This window comes from Saccostrea echinata, unplaced genomic scaffold (assembly GCF_033153115.1).
Source record: "Saccostrea echinata isolate AGI-Se365-2 ecotype Australia unplaced genomic scaffold, CSIRO_AGI_Sech_v1 ptg000029l, whole genome shotgun sequence".
In the NCBI taxonomy this organism is placed as follows: Eukaryota; Metazoa; Mollusca; class Bivalvia; order Ostreida; family Ostreidae; genus Saccostrea; species Saccostrea echinata.
In genome coordinates this window covers 9701347-9720866 of record NW_026889778.1, presented here as the reverse complement: position 1 = coordinate 9720866, position 19520 = coordinate 9701347, and the positions used below count along the sequence as shown (strand labels likewise).

At 30.6% G+C, this 19520-nt stretch overlaps 1 pseudogene; it reads right to left on the bottom strand.

Moving 5' to 3' along the window:
- Positions 1-3299: 3299 nt before the first annotated feature.
- On the bottom strand, positions 3300-15876 carry LOC133195580 (interferon-induced protein 44-like; annotated as a pseudogene).
- Between the last annotated feature and the right edge of the window lie 3644 nt (positions 15877-19520).

The following is a 19520-nucleotide window of genomic DNA, read 5'->3' as shown; positions in this document are numbered from 1 at the left end:
AGTTGGCTATGTAACATTCGCATTACCAGATCACGGGCCTATCTTAAAATTAAGAATTAGCCATATAAATACTCTTTTGTTCTCCTTTTAAGAAAAAAACAGTTTTACGACCCGTTTCCAAAAATTCACTGGTCAAAGAGGAACAACTCTAAAAATTTGGGAGATTTTCCCCTTCCCATCTTGAGTTATTTACTCCTGTTTGCCGATCAGTTATGAAGACACATTTACAATGAATTCTGATGAACTCAGGAACTGAAAACTATAATATATACTAAGTAAGTACCGAAAATGCAATAGAATTGTTTACTGAAATGGTCCGAATTAATGAATATCTTATATGCGGCAAACTGGCCATATCCGATCATCTAGATCTACGATCTACCTCTGTAAACAATTTCAGTGCGCATTTCCTCGAATCAAAACAAAACGTTAATTTGATACATGTATCACTGTACATGAATATTTTGACACATGAATAATTTACTTTAATTTAATTAAACATAGATGGAGAATTTACAGTTTGATAAATTGAAGTTAATGTAGACGAATACGATATATTTCCATTTTATCTACGGAAGCAAAAGAAGGATGCATACAAGTGTGTGTGTGTGGGGGGGGGGTTACTTTTAGACCCCTCTCTTGTTTGAAATAAATAAGAAACAATATATTCCATTTACCAGTCTGTTTACATCATAGAAGAGTTGAATTTTCAACATTGTGCGTTCACTTTTAATGAAAAATGAGATTAAAATTCAATGTAAGTTGAATTCATATGCAGGTATAAAATTAAATGCATTTCAGCCATGTGTATGGACTACATATTGGACACGTGGAATTAAAATCCTTAGAGAAAAAGTTTTACTTTTATTCTAGTAGTTGATAGTTTAAGCCTTATTCTAGTTGTCAGAATTTTAATCTGCATGAATGAATGAATGAATGAATGAATTGGTACTTCAGGGATTTAAAAGATTAAAAATATATCTCGAAGTAACCTATGTTTCATCAAGTTCTAATGACTGCGTCCAAAAAAAACAGGGGGGGGGGGGGGTGCTTCGTCAAAAATTGCCTATACATCGGCATTTCAATGAACTGAACAGTTTTAAGAACTCCGATATATAATGAAAATAATTTTTTTAAAGCAAAAAATATTTTCTAGCTTGGAATTTTTCATGTGTATTTGTAGATCTAACAATGTTTTCGTCCCACGTCTGAAAGACGCTTGAGAAACGTGACTGAAGGAGAAGGGGGGTGGGGGTGATTTTTCGCTATAAATTCAAAACGGCTCGTTTAAAAAAATTACAAAAAATTATCAAGATTACTTTTGCAACCAGTTACATGAAAAAAGTATTTTTTCCAAAATTAAACGATAGGTTTTTTCATAAAAAATATTTAAATAAAAAAATACGCATTTTTTAAGGCTTAAATGAACCATAGTTTTTCAGTTTAAGGTCTTCAAAAAATATTTTGTCAATGAGTACCTCTACAAAAATACTTTATTTGAGTGGAAAATGGTTATATGAATGAGTCGATGAAATTTGACGGCCAGACTAGCTCAACTTTTTTGATAATCAAGGATTTTATAGCCAGCCGAATGAAAATTTCTTCTCCGCGTGTACAACCAAAGGGGGGTAACTTTTGGAACTTCCTGTCCAAATACGACTCGAACGATTTTGTCCAAAATGTGCATACGCATTGTATATATAGTCATGTGTAACATATACAAAAATAGCGAAAATTAAACGACAGGAAATTTTTCGTGGTGGGTGTGTTGTACGTCCTTAAATACTCGTTTACATTGTAAATAAAATGAATATTATTTTACTTGCGTATTTTGTACATTTTTATACATGAAAAGCATGCTATATTGCTAAGTAGAGTAAGTCTTTTTATGTAGATATTACTGCGCTGTGTGATTAGGAATTTTGTATCCATGAGAACCCATATTCGATATTAAAAAACACAAGAAACACGTCCAGTTTTGATAATAAAAAGTTGGAGGAATTTCGGTCGGAAAGGGATTGATGGAGACACTTGTCCGGACGAGTTAACCTGAAATCAAGTAAAAAAAAATTGATCAGAAATACAAAATCTACGATTTCAGTAGGCATATTTATTATGATGTTGACACGGAGACACTATCGACAGCTTACATTGTTAAGACAACGCTCTCGATGATGGACGTGTGCCTACCGAACTTCCGAGGTGTTTGTCGGCTGTTTGTGGCGTGATTGCATTACATTGATATCTTCCAACAGATTCTCAAATTTATTGTGAGTAAAGTTTAATGAAAAAATTACAGCATTCGGAGGTCTACAAGAAAAATAAGGGTAAACATGGAGACTATGGAGCTCAGACATGAAACTTTCTATTCTCTATGTACAACCGATCAAGAACTGTATTAAATACTCGTTTACATTGTAAATAAAATGAATATTATTTTACTTGCGTATTTTGTACATTTTTATACATGAAAAGCATGCTATATTGCTAAGTAGAGTAAGTCTTTTTATGTAGATATTACTGCGCTGTGTGATTAAGTTACGTAATGACCTATGACCTTCGAAAACTTCATACAGGTAGAAGAAGATATTTGCTCTCTGTATGTTTATATAATAAAGAGATACCACAGGTGTATGTATTAGGAAATGAAAGGTAACAAACGTCTGCATATTATTCTGTATTTTAAACTCGATTTTAGCTCTTTGTACATAAAAAAGTATTATCATTTTTCCATTCATAGGCTATTTGAAAGGATTGTGTAAAGAAAAATTCCCTTCCTTATCACTTAACTGTTTACTGATTTTCTGCAAAGAACCTCTACAAAATATTCTTTACAACTTCTGATAAGTTTTGATCACTTTTTTTTAAATGAATGTTTTTTTAATTGCATTTAAGAATTTCATTGGGATACACATGTATGGCATGAAGTTGGTCACGTGATCAAACACTATAACGCCCGATGGGCATTAGGTACCTATAGTTGATTTGATCGAGTACCAACTTTAGGTCATATCCCAGTCACTAAAAATGAAATTTATTCATTTAATTATATTTTTATTTTGGTTTGTGTTACAAAGAAAAATTTGTACTTTTAGACTTCGTTATGGAATTGTAACAATCGTAGATGTACGACGTCATGTGTCGTCTTAGTCTAGACCTTCTAAACGTCTCCTGTTGTTTTGATTTCCGTACGCAAGAAAGTCCGATCATGTGATCAACTTTATGTCATGAAAACTTGAAACACATTGACAAATGTAAATATTCCTAAATAAATCAGTACATATTTAAGCTGTCTTTCATGCAAAATTTAATGTTTAAATTTCCTTTCTTCTTCCTTCGGCAGCCATTTTATCCACTTGTTCCTCCAAGTAGTCGTCTGCGAAATCTGCCGTCTGCTTCAAGGCTTTCAGGATCAAAACATCAATATTAGGATCCAGAGTTGTTTCATTCTCGTAGTTTTTGATAGGCAGGATATGGCCACGTGGAAGCCCCATGACGTCAGCAACCTTGTCGACTGTGTCACGGACAGCTGGACTGTAGAACATATTGCATGCGTCCTCATTGACCTTTGGGCAGACTTTGTCCAGTTTAGTCAAATACACGACCTGAGGTATATCTGTTCAGTGAAACAAATAGTTTGCAAGTTTACAGTAAAGTGAATAGTCTGGGGAAAGAAATCGACAGGATAACTTCAACCATGACATAATTTACTTTACAAGAAATGCGACTTTACTTCCGTAATTTGTTTTTAAAAAATGGCTATTACAGTAGCATGACATTCATAGTTTATAAATTCTGAACACACTTACTTCTCTGATTCATCCTCCCCTGCAAATCCTTAAGCTGTTTGAGAATTTTTTCGGGCATGACGTCAATTGTACTTCCGTCCACCACAAATGCCACACAGTGAATTCTGTCTCCAAGACCTGGGTTCCGAATAAAACCAAAGGTCTCCGAAGTAAACGGTGACGACGGATTAAACTGGAAACAAATTCAACTGCTTAATGTAATCAATATTTCGTAAACTTACAAAGTAATTTTTTACACGTCTGCTAAGGTGACACTTTACAACCTTAAAGGGCAACATTCCCTTTCGAACAACTCTCACGTCGAGAAAATATATATTTTATCTAAAATCTGTTTGATCTACTACTTCATATTGTCTTTATCTTTGAATCTTTGTATGTTTACATATTTCTGTAAGCAGTAGATTGCATTTTTATTGTCATCCTGGAGCTAAAATACAAAGAAAAATATACAATACTTTTAGTAAATTACAGATAAACCAGCCTTTATGCAGGTAACTATGTTACAGAAGCAAACCATATTAAATCTCAGGTTTAGGAGATCTATATTTTACATTATTTTCAGTTATCCTACGAACTAACCTACAAGAAAGTCCAATGCTTTTTTACAACACAGGACACCACTTTTTTAGACTAGCAACTTGTGCAAAACGTAACGATTTCTATTGACAATGTTCATGGACAGGGAAAATAGAGGTAAAATAAACGCTATATTATGTTCAAGAATATTTTGAAGAGTTCATGGAAAAACATAGTCACTATTTACATTAATTGCATAGCAATGACTTACCACAGAGTTAAACAAGAGTTGAATAAAAACTCTACAAAAAATGGCAAAATACGGGATTTTTTTACCCCATGTAGTCATCCTTTACTGACTGTAGGTGTTTCACAATATCATTTCCGAATGAAATCTCTGAAAGTACTGACCCTTTAATTTACAGTGAAAATCTATCCATAAATTTATTAGACTCTAAAAAGATCCCTATTTATTTTGACGTCAAAAACTCAAAGGTCTCTTATATATACAAATTATGAAATAATACATTTTAGTTTAAGGATGATATCTCTAAATATACTTTTTAGGCTTTTAACGTGAACTTCCAATGACTCAAAGCAAAACCCCTACTGATTTTGGTGCCAAATGTAGGAGAGTGTAAAGTTTCTGGATAATATCTCCATAAATTTCTTTCCTTAAGCGGTAGACATCACTTCTTGAATTCGCATATTATAGTATCAACAAAGATCACTGCACTAGCCCAAACGTTTTCAGCATAATGACATATTAAAGGACAATCAGTTACAGATAATTAACCTGCAAACTTAACTTAGATTACATAAATAAGGTCTATAAGAAATAAAAAAATTGCAGAATAATATCTTAAGGAAGCTCTAAACACTGCTCACTAAAGAGTTCAAATTCATGGTAGTTTTATGCGCTTAGAGTGATCTCTTTGAAGTAAAATGGAATACATGGAACTCTACATTAAATGACACAATTTAAAATAGATTAAGGCATTCTTAATATTATATTAGACCAAGATAAAGTAATAGAAAACATTATTTTCAAGTACTTTCCCAATTTAAGTAAACAGAGGTGATTTCAGTTCAATAATACTTCATTGTCTTTGAACATTTTTTTCTGGAGAAATATGGCAGGTACCCTATGTTGAAAATGAAGTAGAAAAATTTAATATGTACATCTTTATATGATAAAATTTTCTCAAAGTCCAAAAAACATTTTATGTTAGTGTTTAGAGCTTCCTTAAATGTATTAAATTTTTATTATATGTTGCATCCACTATTGAAATAACGTTCACTATTGAAATAATTATTTCAATAGTGGTTGTGAGTGGATTTCAAAACCCAACACAGGTTGCAACCATTATTGAAATAACGTTCACTATTAAGGTAATTGTTCCAAACACAGGTTGCAAGTTGCAGGGTTGGGGTCAATTACTTTGAAATGTAATTAAACACTTTCAAATACATTGAAAATTTTGTCAATTACTTCAATTACAATTTCATTGATTTTTAAAATTGTAATTAATTACTCTCAATTACTTTGAAGAATGTAATTAAATACATTTTTAAATTACTTTTGTTTCACTGTCAAAAATCTTGAAGAACTAATTCATGTAAACTTAAGGTAGGGGGAATATTCAAAATAAATAATGTCAGGTGCCTGTCATGTTTGTGTGTTTCATGAACATAATTGAGACCTAGTCCTACATGTACATTTATCAATTGACTGCCTTTATGAAATTTGATTAAAAGCGAGTTTTCAAGAGTTTATGAATGAACCATAAAATACTCTCAAATTATTTCAGCTACAGGTAGGAAAGCTAAACACCTTAAGAGTCATTCTCTGTAAGCATCAAAGAATTTAGAAAAAAGTTGGAAATGGTACATCACAGATTTGGCTGATATTTTGCATGTAATGTAGAAACACCATGTATAGTCATATTTGGGGTCAGCAGACAAATTTGAGTACCGGTTGCCATGGTTACCAAAACCGCCATTTTTAGCTCATAAATGAGCAGCATTCTACTAAAATTGTACCCACTTCATCTTAATTTTTTATTTTCTACACATTTCATACAGGATTGACGGTTACCTATTCTGATGTATTATTTATAGGAGTAACTACCGCAATTAGTGAATTAATTCAGTAGTTGGTCATGAATGAATGATCTTTCAATAAAAAGTGTCAATTTTTAAAAATTTAACAAATTTTAAAAAATGCAGATTTTGGCATTTTCTACAAATGATAGCAAAAAAATGCAGGCACTCCATAGCAAATGACCACCATCAGGTAAAAGTTCATTCCATACTCAACAAAATATAAAATTTCTAGAGTGGTAATATTTCTTAAAATAAAATAAAATGAAAACAAAAATGGTTGCCATGGAGAATTTGGATTAATTTTAAGATTCTTTATTTGACTGATTTTTTGTACATATCTGCTTTAATTAAATCATTAATGAAAAAATAACTCACTAATTTACCTTTTCAATTCCCTTAACATTAAACAAAATAGAAATCTAAATTTAAAAAAAAATACTACGTTGCTATGGCAACCACAAAGTTCAGGAACTATTCAAATAATTATTGATATTAACAATATAAAATAACCATAGCCACATTGCATTATAATATTTCTTCTTCTGAATCAATGAATAAATCAAATTAATCAACTTTATCATTTTACTTCATTTCAATTCATAATTTAAAAAAAAAACAGTTGCTATGGCAACCAATTAGTTCAGGAACAATCCCTATTATTATTGATATTATCAATGTACACATCGTTGAATGTTATGTTTCTTCTTCAATAAAATAAATCATGCTAATTAACCTTGTCATTTCACTTGCATTAAAATAGAAATTCATTTAAAAAAACAGTTGCTTTGGCAACCACGTTAAGATAGTTCAGGAACAGTCCCTATTATATTGATATTATCAAAATACAAAACTAGTGACTCAGTGCTTGATCAACTTCTAATCATGTACTTACACTCACATACACATGCAAACACTTAAATTAATAAAATACAAATATATCAAAATTACTGCAACAGGAGTGGTTTTGCACTATGTTGTTTCCATGGAAACAAACAATAAATGGATTTATAAGCAATAACTGCCAATATAAAATTCAATGGAAATTCCCTTCCCCTTCCTTTTTTTTGTATGCTTGGATGGAGGGCAGAAAGGAGAATGGAACAACAAAAGATGCACATGACAAGTTATATAATTTGTCATGTGCATCTGTGGTTGTTCCATTCTCCTTTTTTTTGATGGAAGGCAGTAAGGAGAATGGAACAACCAAAGATTCACATGACAAATTACTGTAAACCAACTATTATTCGCGTCATCTTTTATTTGCGACTCTTCAGTTTGAAAACAATCTGCGACGATTATTTTTCGCGCAAGGAAATGTCATTTACAAATATATAGCAAGATAAATGGTTTGCGGCGATTAATATTGGGGAGTTAAAATAGGTCATGAAAATCGCAGATATTTTTCGCACGTGAATAGAAATTGGTTTACAGTATATAATTTGTCATGTTCATCTTTGTTGTTCCATTCTCCTTTCTGTCCTCCATCAGTTTACATTTTTGCTCATGTTAAAAGAAACTTTCGAAGATATAATTGTCTATCATCATACACTGATTAGATTAATTTTGATAATCACAATTCAAACATTATAAGATTTTGTGATGTTACCCCTCCCTATTCATTGCATTGCTATTACATTTCCTAATGTTGATTATACTCATTGACTCTGACATTGACCTTGACCTGATTTTGCATTGACCTTGCTACATGTACCTTGAATTTCATACAACTTGAAGACAGAACTTCAACCATGCTAATGTTCGACTCTGAAATCATTATTCGTGACTTTGACCTAACCTGATCTATTTTTCTACTGGCCAGAGACTACCCTCCCTGCAGGTTTAGTCAGACTTCAATATCACTTGGTACATAAGTAAACTAAATCAAGAATCATTTTATTCATAAGAATAAAATTTTGAGTCAAGGAGCTTATTTTCTATTGTTTTATTATAATAACAAACTAGTAGTCTTGTTAAAGACATTTGTACAAGTCATGTATTTTGATTTTAGGCCAAAAAATAATAGTCTTGTTTCCTGCTACCAGCCTGAAAAAAAAATAGGGTAGGTAGGAAAATTATTTTATTTTTTTCTGACGGCTTTTTTTTGGATATGAACTAATACAAGATCAAATTAAACATGTCACAGGTCAATATTGTCTTTTAAAATTAAATTTCATGTCTTTTGATGCACAACTCAAGTGGTATTTTATGAAAGTCCATTTTGAAACATAGAATTTCATGAAATGCTTATTTTGTGTTAACACGGAAACCAATTACAGCGATAGAACAATGAAATTCTGGAAATTCCCTATTTTTTCTTCCAAAACTAAAACTTTAGGGTTGGGCGCAAAAGAAAGGGTCGGACGGGTAGCAGGAAACAAGACTAATTATTTTTTTGGCCTTAGTTAAAATTATTAAAGTTATGTTAAAGAATACTACATTATCTTGCTGGCATGCCAAGAAACAAGAAACAGAACAATATGAAATTCTGACTTTAATGAAAAATTACTCTCATGAACTAGAGGGTACTCTGTCTACCCAAACATTTTTTAACTTATCATACTCAAGATCAACAACAACAAAAACCTGTATTAACATACTTGATAAATCTGACAAAATTATAAATTCATATTTTGCTCTAGATGACAAATCATGAAATTTCACAGAATAAAGATTTTGTTTATTTGACCACTTAATACCAATATGTATTTACTAAATAATACAACTAAAACAATCCTTCACTTCTAATTAGGCATCAAGTAGCATCCCTATTATGCTTATTGTCAATAATGGTTGCATAATTTCATGAAAAATTTATTTTGTGAATCTTCAATATAAAAAAATCTCTCTTTTCATCTTTCCTGATTCTGCATTTTAGATGATTTTTTCTTGGTTTTGATTATTTCTTTGTAAAATCACCATATTAAGCATACATTTCTCAGTTCCAATTAGTATTCCAGCAATTTTGTGCACTGTTTCCTAAAAAAAAAAAAAAAAAAAAAAAAAAAAAAAAACAACAACAACATATGGATCAATTTAGCATTTACATACATCATGTACATAAACACTTTAAAAAAAAAAGAAGAAAAAAACAAGAGCCATTAAATGCAAATATTGCATGAGATATGATTAAGTCCCCCAATCCCACCCCCTCATATAAAAATAATATGCAGTGAGATTTCTTCTGTTCTCCCAAAACAAAGTCGGGGGCAACAGTCGCAGCAAACATTGCCAACTGCATGCCTCAATCTGATTGCATAAAAATATAGCTTCAACCATTCCCCTTTCTTCTCCATATTTTAAACATTTGAAGTTAAAATGAACATTTCAGCTTTTGCATTGCTGAGATACAAAAATTTATATTTTGATTCCTTATATCAAATTTTATAAGGATATTTCAATAATTACAGAATTCTATTAAGTGTGAAGTAGTACTGTTTTAAAAATGAAAATTTCTTTCTATATTTTAAACTTTCTTACATAGTTGCAATTATATAATGTAATTAGAGATTATAAAACAAATTTCAAAGTTTTTCTAATTTTATATAATTAGTTCTTAAATGAAATAGCACATGACACTACCCCCACCCCTCCAAAAATAATCCAAACAAACAAATGAAATTAAGCCCTGGACACACTGAAACCTAAAAAACCTGCAATGTTGTGTTTTGTATAGCAATGTGATGGTTTTACATGTGTTTACATTCTACCTGGATCAACATGTAAAAACAGTTAATGATTGAATGAATGCAAGACAGCAACTATATATTGTTACCCTCTCCCACCCCCCCTTTATGCAAACACACGTTGAAATTTGATACAACTTTAAAACCAATGCAGATTTTATCATATACATGTATGCTGTACGGATAACATAATTTTCAACAACAGATTTTTATTATTATATGCAGTTTGAAAACTTGACGATTATTAATTAATTTTTTTAATAATTGAATTCAAATGTCATTGATGTTTTTTGGATACTTTGATGTTTCTTTCTTATAGATATTCATACACTGTTATTAATTAATTTACTTATAATTCACAAACATGCATGAGTTAAGAGTAAATATTGACGAAGGTAAATAATTTTTAAAGGTTTTTGTACTTTGATACTTACCTAGTGATCTTATTACTGCCAGGTACATGTATCTTTCACGGCCTTATCACCAAACGCAACATAACTGTAGCTCTGGAATCCATGTAACTGCTGTTGCTTTCTTATAAATATTTTGTTTCCAATGCTTCTATTGTTCATGCAGAGCATCGGTACGTATCACACTTGGAATTTCAAAAAGGTGAAATCCATTTCAGGCTTTTCACGACCAGACACATATATTTCTCAGGCACAGCAAGGCTTGACCAAACATTTAAATTCTAGTAATACGAAATACTATACAAAGTAGGTTTAAATGACTGAAAATATCCAAAACAGTGAGAATTAACTCCTCTGAATCAAGTCCTGCTCTCTACTTTCACTTTCATTTTCTTGAAATTTGGCTGAAGATTTCCGAAAAGGGAAACTACTCTTGGTGAAAAGTATGTAATTTCAGAGATTTTTACAAATTTTACAATTGATTTATTTTCTTAAATCAAATATTACCACTCCAATTTTTTGATATGTTCATAATAATTGTTTAGGGTAAAATTAGGAGCATCAAAATATTCAACCAGTGCCTGCGTTTTTTAGGTACACTGTTATGTTTTCCCCACCTTTTTAATAGCATTTTTTGACATTACTTTGCATTTCTTGGCAGGTTCAAAACTTTTTTTTGCAGTTTTCTTGTTTAGAAAATACAATTCACAAATAATTTTAAAGATAAAAATTAATAATAGTCATTTAAATTCATCAAATAAATATTAATGGGGTGAAATGACCTTTGTTGTTATTTCCCACATATGTGCAAAAATAGGTAACCCGTTACCATGAAACAATGCCAATTGATCATTTGCAATACTATTTTTTTTTAAATGGGCTTATAGTGTAATTATGTCACCAAGTTTAAACAAAATCGGTGAGAGTCTATTTCCAGACCATTTTGATGCTTACAGAGAATGACTCTTAAATTGCAAATGTTGACAAATAATACTTGTTTTATGTAATAAATATTTCAGATAGCAAATGCATACATGTATATTAAGATCTGTTTAAATGTTAAAATAGTGATTCAATATTGAATTCTTTTCTGAAGTATATAAATAGTTGAGCATTCTTAATAGTATTTAATAAATCACCTCTAATGGTCATATCTTTGAATTTGACCAAAGCATGGTATAAAATTATATAAAACTTTGGAGGGTTGTTTTGATTACAGTTGGGAGTTGAAGCGGCAACAAGGCAGGACTTAATGACAAATTAAATTTTTTTCTATTGTTTTTTTGAAAATCAAACCACAAAAAATTGAAATGTTTTCATGTCTATTCCAATCCGATGTAGAACAAAATTTTTGATAAACATTACAAACAAGTATCAATTCTTTATGTGCATTATAATTATAAAACAAACTAACATTTCTATAAACAAGCCAATATATAAAATTCATTTATTGAGCTAAAAAAAAAAAGGTTTGAGATTTTGAAAAACAAAAGAGCTTCTTTGAATAAACTTAAAATATCTGTAAAATGTGACTGTGTTGTAAATATTTTCCTATTAAATACACATAATATGTATTATGTAAAGTAATTGAAATGTAATTGAAAAGTAATTGAAAATACAGGGGATTTTTTCAATGTAATTAATTACATTCAATTACAAGTAATTGAAAAAAAATGGTCAATTACAAATTACTTCCAATTACTTTGAACAATGTAATTAATTACACTCAATTAGAATTACTTTTTTCAATTGCCCCACCACAGGTTGCAACCACTAATGAAAATTAATAATGTTCACTATAGAAACAATGATTTCAATGGAGGTTTTGAATGCTTTTCCAAACCTAAACCAGGTTGCAACTACAACTGAAATAATGTTCACCACTGAAATAATTATTTCAATAGTGATTGAAATAATGATTTCAATAGTGATTGAAATAATTATTTCAATAGTTGCTGACAATGATTTCAATATCAAAACCACATTGCAAGCCTCATTGAAATTACCCCTATTATATTGGGAAAAAAATATAAGGATAAATTCTTCATTATGTTTTCCAACATAAAAAATTAATTTATTGAGTTTCAAGTATGATACCGGTATGTAATTTTATGTTTTATTTTCTGTCTAGAAATGCTATTAATACTCGGATATCTGTGATTTAACTGATCTAGTAATTTCATGTAATTTTGTTATATAAGTTTCATCTTTTTTTATTAATTAGGGAAAGTAAAAGATTATATACACAGATAGTTGTAAAAATTGAGTATCTACATCAAAAAGAAGAAAGAAAGACATCTATGTGATATCTAATATTTCTGCAAATTTTCTCATAAAAATATGGTTATTTTTAATCAAAAGAATATAGAATAGAAGTAAATTCTCACTTATATTCATGGGCTTGCCTACACTACTAATATGGATAGTAAATCCAACGTTTCTACTCGTCAATACATGAAAATCAACTATCTGGGAAATGTAGGTACAAGTTTTATAACATTGGAGGTTGTAATTTCAATAGTAGTTACACGTATAAAACCGCTATTGTAATAATATCCACTATTGAAATAATTATTTCATGTAGCGAACATTATTTCAGTAGCTGTTTTATACGTGTGACCACTATTAAAATAACACCTACTATTGTAATATTGCTTATACTACTGTGTAACTTCCCTTTAAGTTTTGATTTTCAAATGTATTAACGAGTAGACCTTGGATTATTCATATTAGAAATGTAGGCAAGCCCATGAATATAAGAGAGAATTTATTCTTTATTCTTTTTGTCAAAAATAACCATAGTTTCAACAGAAAGTTCGTACACATAGATATCAGTCTTCTTTGTTCTTTTTCATGTAGAAATTCTAATTTCTACAGCTATCTGTATTTATGATCCTTTCCTTTCCAAATTGATGGCAAAGATGAACCTTAAATAACAAATTACTTAAAACTTGCATATATTGATTGTTTGCCTTTTGGATTTCACCAAGTCGGCCAGATTCAGCTTAAGCTTGCATATAAAATTAGTTTGTTTGAATTTAAGGTACGTCAGTTAAAGATGTCCGTTTATTAATGGTAATTTCTAGAAAAGAAGGAAAACATTAATATACACATCATATTTGAAACTCAATGAATTAATTTATTATGTTGGAAAACGTAAGGAACAATTCATTTTCATTCATAATTTTCATCCTTATATATCTTTTTCAATAGTGGGGTATTTCAATAAGGCATGCAATGTGGTATTGCAATCATTGTCATCAACTACATTGTATTGAAATAATTATTTCAATCACTATTGAAATTTTTATTTCAATAGTGAACATTTACTTCAATAGTGGTTGCAACTTGGTTTAGGTTTTGAAATGCTTTCAAAACCTCTGTTGAAATCATTGTTTCAATAGTGAATGTTATTTCATTAGTAGTTGCAACCTGTGTTTGGTTTTGAAATGCACTTTCAACCATTATTGAAATAATTATTTTAATAGTGAACTTGTTTTAATAGTAGTTACAACCTGTGTTTGGTTTTGAAATGCACTCTCAACCACTATTGAAATAATTATTTCAATAGTGGTCGTTATTTCAATAGGGTTGCAACATACCTGGTATCTGTCTGGTACGTTTCCGTCCAATACGTAAGCAATCTCCTGAGCGTCTAATGTAAAATCCTCCTCTAGACCCCGAGTGTCACACAAGCGAATCTTCAGGTTATGACCCGAGTTCTGGTCCTTGATGGTGTATTTCCGAAACTAAGAAAATGTGTATAATAAATGTTTCAATTAAATTCGGAAATTACATGTATATTCCACCCATATTATAGAATTCCACTGAAAATTATATCAAAATATTCAATTCAATTCGCAAGACTATAATATCATTTCAAGCATCGGAATGACTTCACATCACCATAACTTATAATTATTAAAATATACATGTACATGTATTTGTTTCTGTAGCACCAACCTACAATCAGGCATAACTTACACTGACATAAAAGATTTGCCTTTTTCAGAGTCATCAAATACAAATCCGTTTCTTACCACTGTTGTGAGACTGTGTTCAAAGCTCCCACTCCGAGCCTTACTCGTGATTTTTCCCCGGAAAATGGAGTTGACGGAGTTAAAGTAGCTGGATTTTCCCGCCCCAATTTGGCCAATCAGAAGGAAGTTGACGGCAGACAAGTTAGCCTCACTTTCAGGTTCGAAATCAACAATAGATTCTTTCAGTTGTTGCACTGCCTTATGTTTGCAAAAATATGTATTACAATGAATGCAGTGAAGGAAAATGATGGAGAACAAAAATGTAAAGATGACGTTTATATTGACCAAATGAACTTCATCAAAATCCTACACAAATGATTTATGGTAGGAAATATGAAAAAATACGCATGTATGACATTGTATCTATTCACAGTAGATTTATATCCCTTTTCTCTATAAAATTAATTTGTTAAATTCTTTCGTATTTGAGTTGATTTACATGTATATGCAGAATACATGTGGATTCTTGATTTACAAAGTTATCCAAAGCACTTCTTCCTAATATTAAGTTTACTTAGTGTACACACATTAAACAAGTCCTGCTCTTTATTGTTTTTATATCTTAAATACAGAAATACTAGTATCCAGAAATATATAAACCTCTTCATTAAACTCTGGAAACTTTCTCCAAGGGTTGTCAAGAATTACAGAACCCACTGCCTTTCCTGTAGATTTGTTTGGGCCAGGGCCATCTAAAATATGAAATTTGCCTAAAAATGCTGATAACATCTGGTACACATAATAGTTTGCACAATTATAATCAAAAGATACCTTTAACTTGGTATACTTCCAGATCAGTCACTTGAAGATGACCATTTGCTATGGAATTCACGTTTTGTCCATTTAGATTGTAGGAGTATCCCATATTGAAAGAACCATTCAAAGGAAAGTAATTTCCAGACTTGTTGATGTTTCCACTAAAAGAATAAATGTCATACCCACCACCAAATGTTGGCCCATAATTTGGTTGTCCATTCCCAGCATAAGTTGTGTTGGAAATGGGAAACTTAAGTGGATTTGATGACCCATTATACTGCAGTCGAAACAAGAACGCATTAGGATCATTGATGTATCCGCTGTTAGAATGCCAGCTCTGTGCCAGGTATCCTCCGTAGATCGTATTGTCTGTGTTGTAGAAAACCGTCACTGTTGCTCCTTGTCCGTTGCACTGTTGGTGAAATGTTGTAGCTGAACATCCATCTCTGCTAATCTTTTACAATAACCGGAAGTGACATGTTTTTCCTATCCAGGTGGACAACTGCTCTCTGTATTTCTGATCCAGAAGTTCCGTCATTATTCTAAGATTTGTAACAGGGAAAAGTTAACAGTCGCAAAAAGTAAAAGAAAATATCAATTTTATAATTCAAATAAATAAATTTTAAAAATTACGAAATTTTGTAATTAGTTAAAACTTAATCTTAAGCGAGACCTAAAAACCGCAATATTTACCTTTCTGTCTAATAAATATGTAAATGAATCATTATATGTAGATTTCTTTAACGTATCCATGAACTTATGCTCCAAGTTTTCAGCATTTTGATAAGTTAAAGGCACAGTGTTTATGGTTTGAACTTCAAGTCTATCTCAGAAATTACAGTCTTGTTCTACTTGTTGAAGTTATTAATTTAATATTTGAACATATTTTTGTGTATGACAATGGATTATTACGTCGAAAGCCCTGAATGCTTATTATGATGATCAATGGGGAGCTAACCCAAAACACTTGCGGCAAAAATATAAAATCAAGTTTAAAATTACACAATTTTTGTTGTTTTGGGGTCAATATGACGATTTAGACACCTTGGGAGTAGAATATTCACCGAGCTCAAAGGGCAGAAAATTTTTAAAAAGAGGAAAGTAATGGTTGACTGCGTCTATTTTTTCGGTGCATTTGAAACATGAAGTGGTGGAATACAAGAACGAGCTTTTTCCCTTAAAGTTCGGCTCCGAATCGCGGCGAGGGAGTTAAAAAGTCGACGCATTCTTGTTGTATTTAGATATATACATGTATGTGGATTAATAACATTTTGATCAATCATATACTGTAATACACAATGTAACGACTTACTGATGGAAATCCATAGGCCTGTGTTACAATATTATTATAAATAGCAAACTGTAATGAACGTTTAATTTTTTTTTTTTTAACTGAAGAGTTTCACCTATCTGATTAGTTGTCTTTAATCAACATTTGCATATTTAACGACGATATTTCAGCAAGTTTGCCCACTGGTAATGAGTAAACGACGATACACATGTACGTCAACTAATTCTTCTTTACTTCCAATTTGCTTGTTTTACGCCCCTTTTATCATTTTCACTCATAGACTGGGACGCATGAGCTTACCTTATTTTTTGTCCACGTGTGCAGTAGCCTCTCTTCAGAAGGACTCAGTATGTTTAAAGACGCTGTAGCTCTACTGCACTTCCCCTGTCATTTGTTATATTCCACATTTGTTAATCACAATTCTCGGAAACTTAGAAAACAAAACTAATTTTCACAAAATGCACAAATTCAGTATATACTCTACTTTCTTTTTCATTTCTTTGAATTTTTTCGTTGGTCGCAGGAGCGGCTGGTCTATTTGTTGATGTCTCAGAATGTGCACAAGGGGAAATGAGGAGTTGTTTTTTTTTTTTTTTTTTTTTTTTTTTTTTTTGATGGAAAAAATCCTTACGTCTGACAAAAAACATTAAAAAGTCATAAATAGGAGATTTAAAAATTTGCTCAATACTAAGTAAAACTTTTAATTTGCTTAATACTAAGTCTAAATGATTGTCATCTTTTCAACTTGTTTTTCATTAAATAGGTATTTATTTCTGATTTTATAAAAAGTTATTCAATAAACTGCTCCTCAACATGTTTGTCCATAATCTATAAGAATAAAAGGAACTGAGTTTCCGGATATTAACTACAGTGCCTAAAATAAAAAAGTTAAAGTAAATTTTGTCTTGATTACACTACAATTGCAAATGGCATAATGATTTTTTTTTCTGCACTTTATATTTAATGAGGAACATATCTCACAACAGGTACTAATAGGCATTTAGATCGCTTTAATTTGACATACAAAAATTGGGTGTATAAAGTTTGGTAAAAGTGTTGAACTCAGTGTTGAACTCCTCACTTTTATTAGTAAACAATATGGTTGTCTAAGCAGACGTTTTTATAATTTTATTTATTTTCTTTTCGGGAGGAATTGTTACAAACATAAAAATTGTTACAAACATAAAATCGTGCGATCTGGAGTAAAACAAAAATCTACTTTGAAATGTTGATACATGTAGATTGTACAAATATTTTGAAGCTGTTCGCTGCAGTTCAAACACAGTCTGTATACAAGCTCGAGGGGGACGGGGTCAATTTTGGAATTGATTTCAGCATACTAGTATCTAGGGAAGTATACAGATTTTCGGAATAAACTTTTATGTACATGTAGAACAGTCAATGATTTATATTTGAATCGGTATGATTAGATATTAAAGAATAAGGAATAATGACAAATGATTTACTAAAATTAAGAATGAATTCGATAAGCTTGATTTAAGTTATCTCCTGTTACCAAATTTTTGATACTCATAGAGAGTATGTTATAGTTAAGCAAAGATTCTTTGATGTGTATGCCAAGAAATTCTTTACAATATTAAGATATCCACTAAGGGAAAGTTGTATCAATATATTTTAGACCATTTTTGTTTACAGTATTATTTATCAAAACCTACCAAACATGTATACCAAAAATGTATCACATGCTTTAGATTGTCTAGTCATAAATTACGGGTTGAATAAGGTAGATATGTTAATGAAAATAAAAATAACAGAATATGTTTATTATGTGACATGAATGATGTAGAAGATGAATTTAATTTTATCTTAAAATGTCCTGTATATCATGTTCTTAGAATACAATATATCAAACAATATTATGTTAAAAAAGTGGTTTTAAATTAATACAATTGTTAAGTTTTCAAAATGTCAAAGAAAAGTCAAAATTGGGAAGTTTTTGTTTAGCGCTTCACAACGAAGATTAAAACTACTAAATTGTCTGTAGCATATAATATGTATGTACATATTTAAAACATAATATATTATAACAATGAAAGAATCGAATAGTTTCATATATGTAGGTCTATATATGTATATATACAATGTATATAATGTAGCAAGTCTACTGAAATTATCATGCATTACTTCCATTTTGTATATTGTTGTGTCATAGTATCTGATGTGCCATATGGCATAAGAAAAATAAAGAATAAAATAGTTCCCTACCTTTATTTTTAATACCCCTTGCTTAAGTTTTGTCAATCGAATAATAGTGAACCAAATACCTGCAGCTGTGGCGTATTATCAAGTGACAAAAATCGTCTGAAGTTTGTACGTCCATTTTGTCAGCGTTCAGACATTTATAATTTATAATTTTTTCTTACAATTGTCTTTGAATCAAATCATTTGAATGTTTTAATATATAAAAATGATTTCTATTCTTTATGTTAGTCCAATTTTCATATCCTTAAATTTGCTTATTTTGATTAATATTTTTAATTAACAATTGATAACTGAATAATATATCAAATAGTTTTTTCTACTTTAATGTTTTCTTTGATTTTTTTTTTCTTGTGGAAATTCTTTTAAATGTTTAATATACCTTGGCAGCCGATTTGATGCTTTGCATCTTGTATTTGGTGTAACGTTGTGTTTTTTGTCCCATGTGCAACCAGGCGCGTAGCTTGGGAGCCAATTGTTGTTATATCTATACACACTCAAAAGAGCAATGCTTTCAAAATTTAATAATCAATACCAAAGAAAACTCATTTGTAACACGGTAAAAATAATACCTCGCAAGCTGATTAACGGAGTAAATACACTTGTTACAATAATACAGAGACATAAATGTGGATGGATACCAAATTATTCATCAATATAATCCAACTTCATTCTGAAAAGCTTGAATG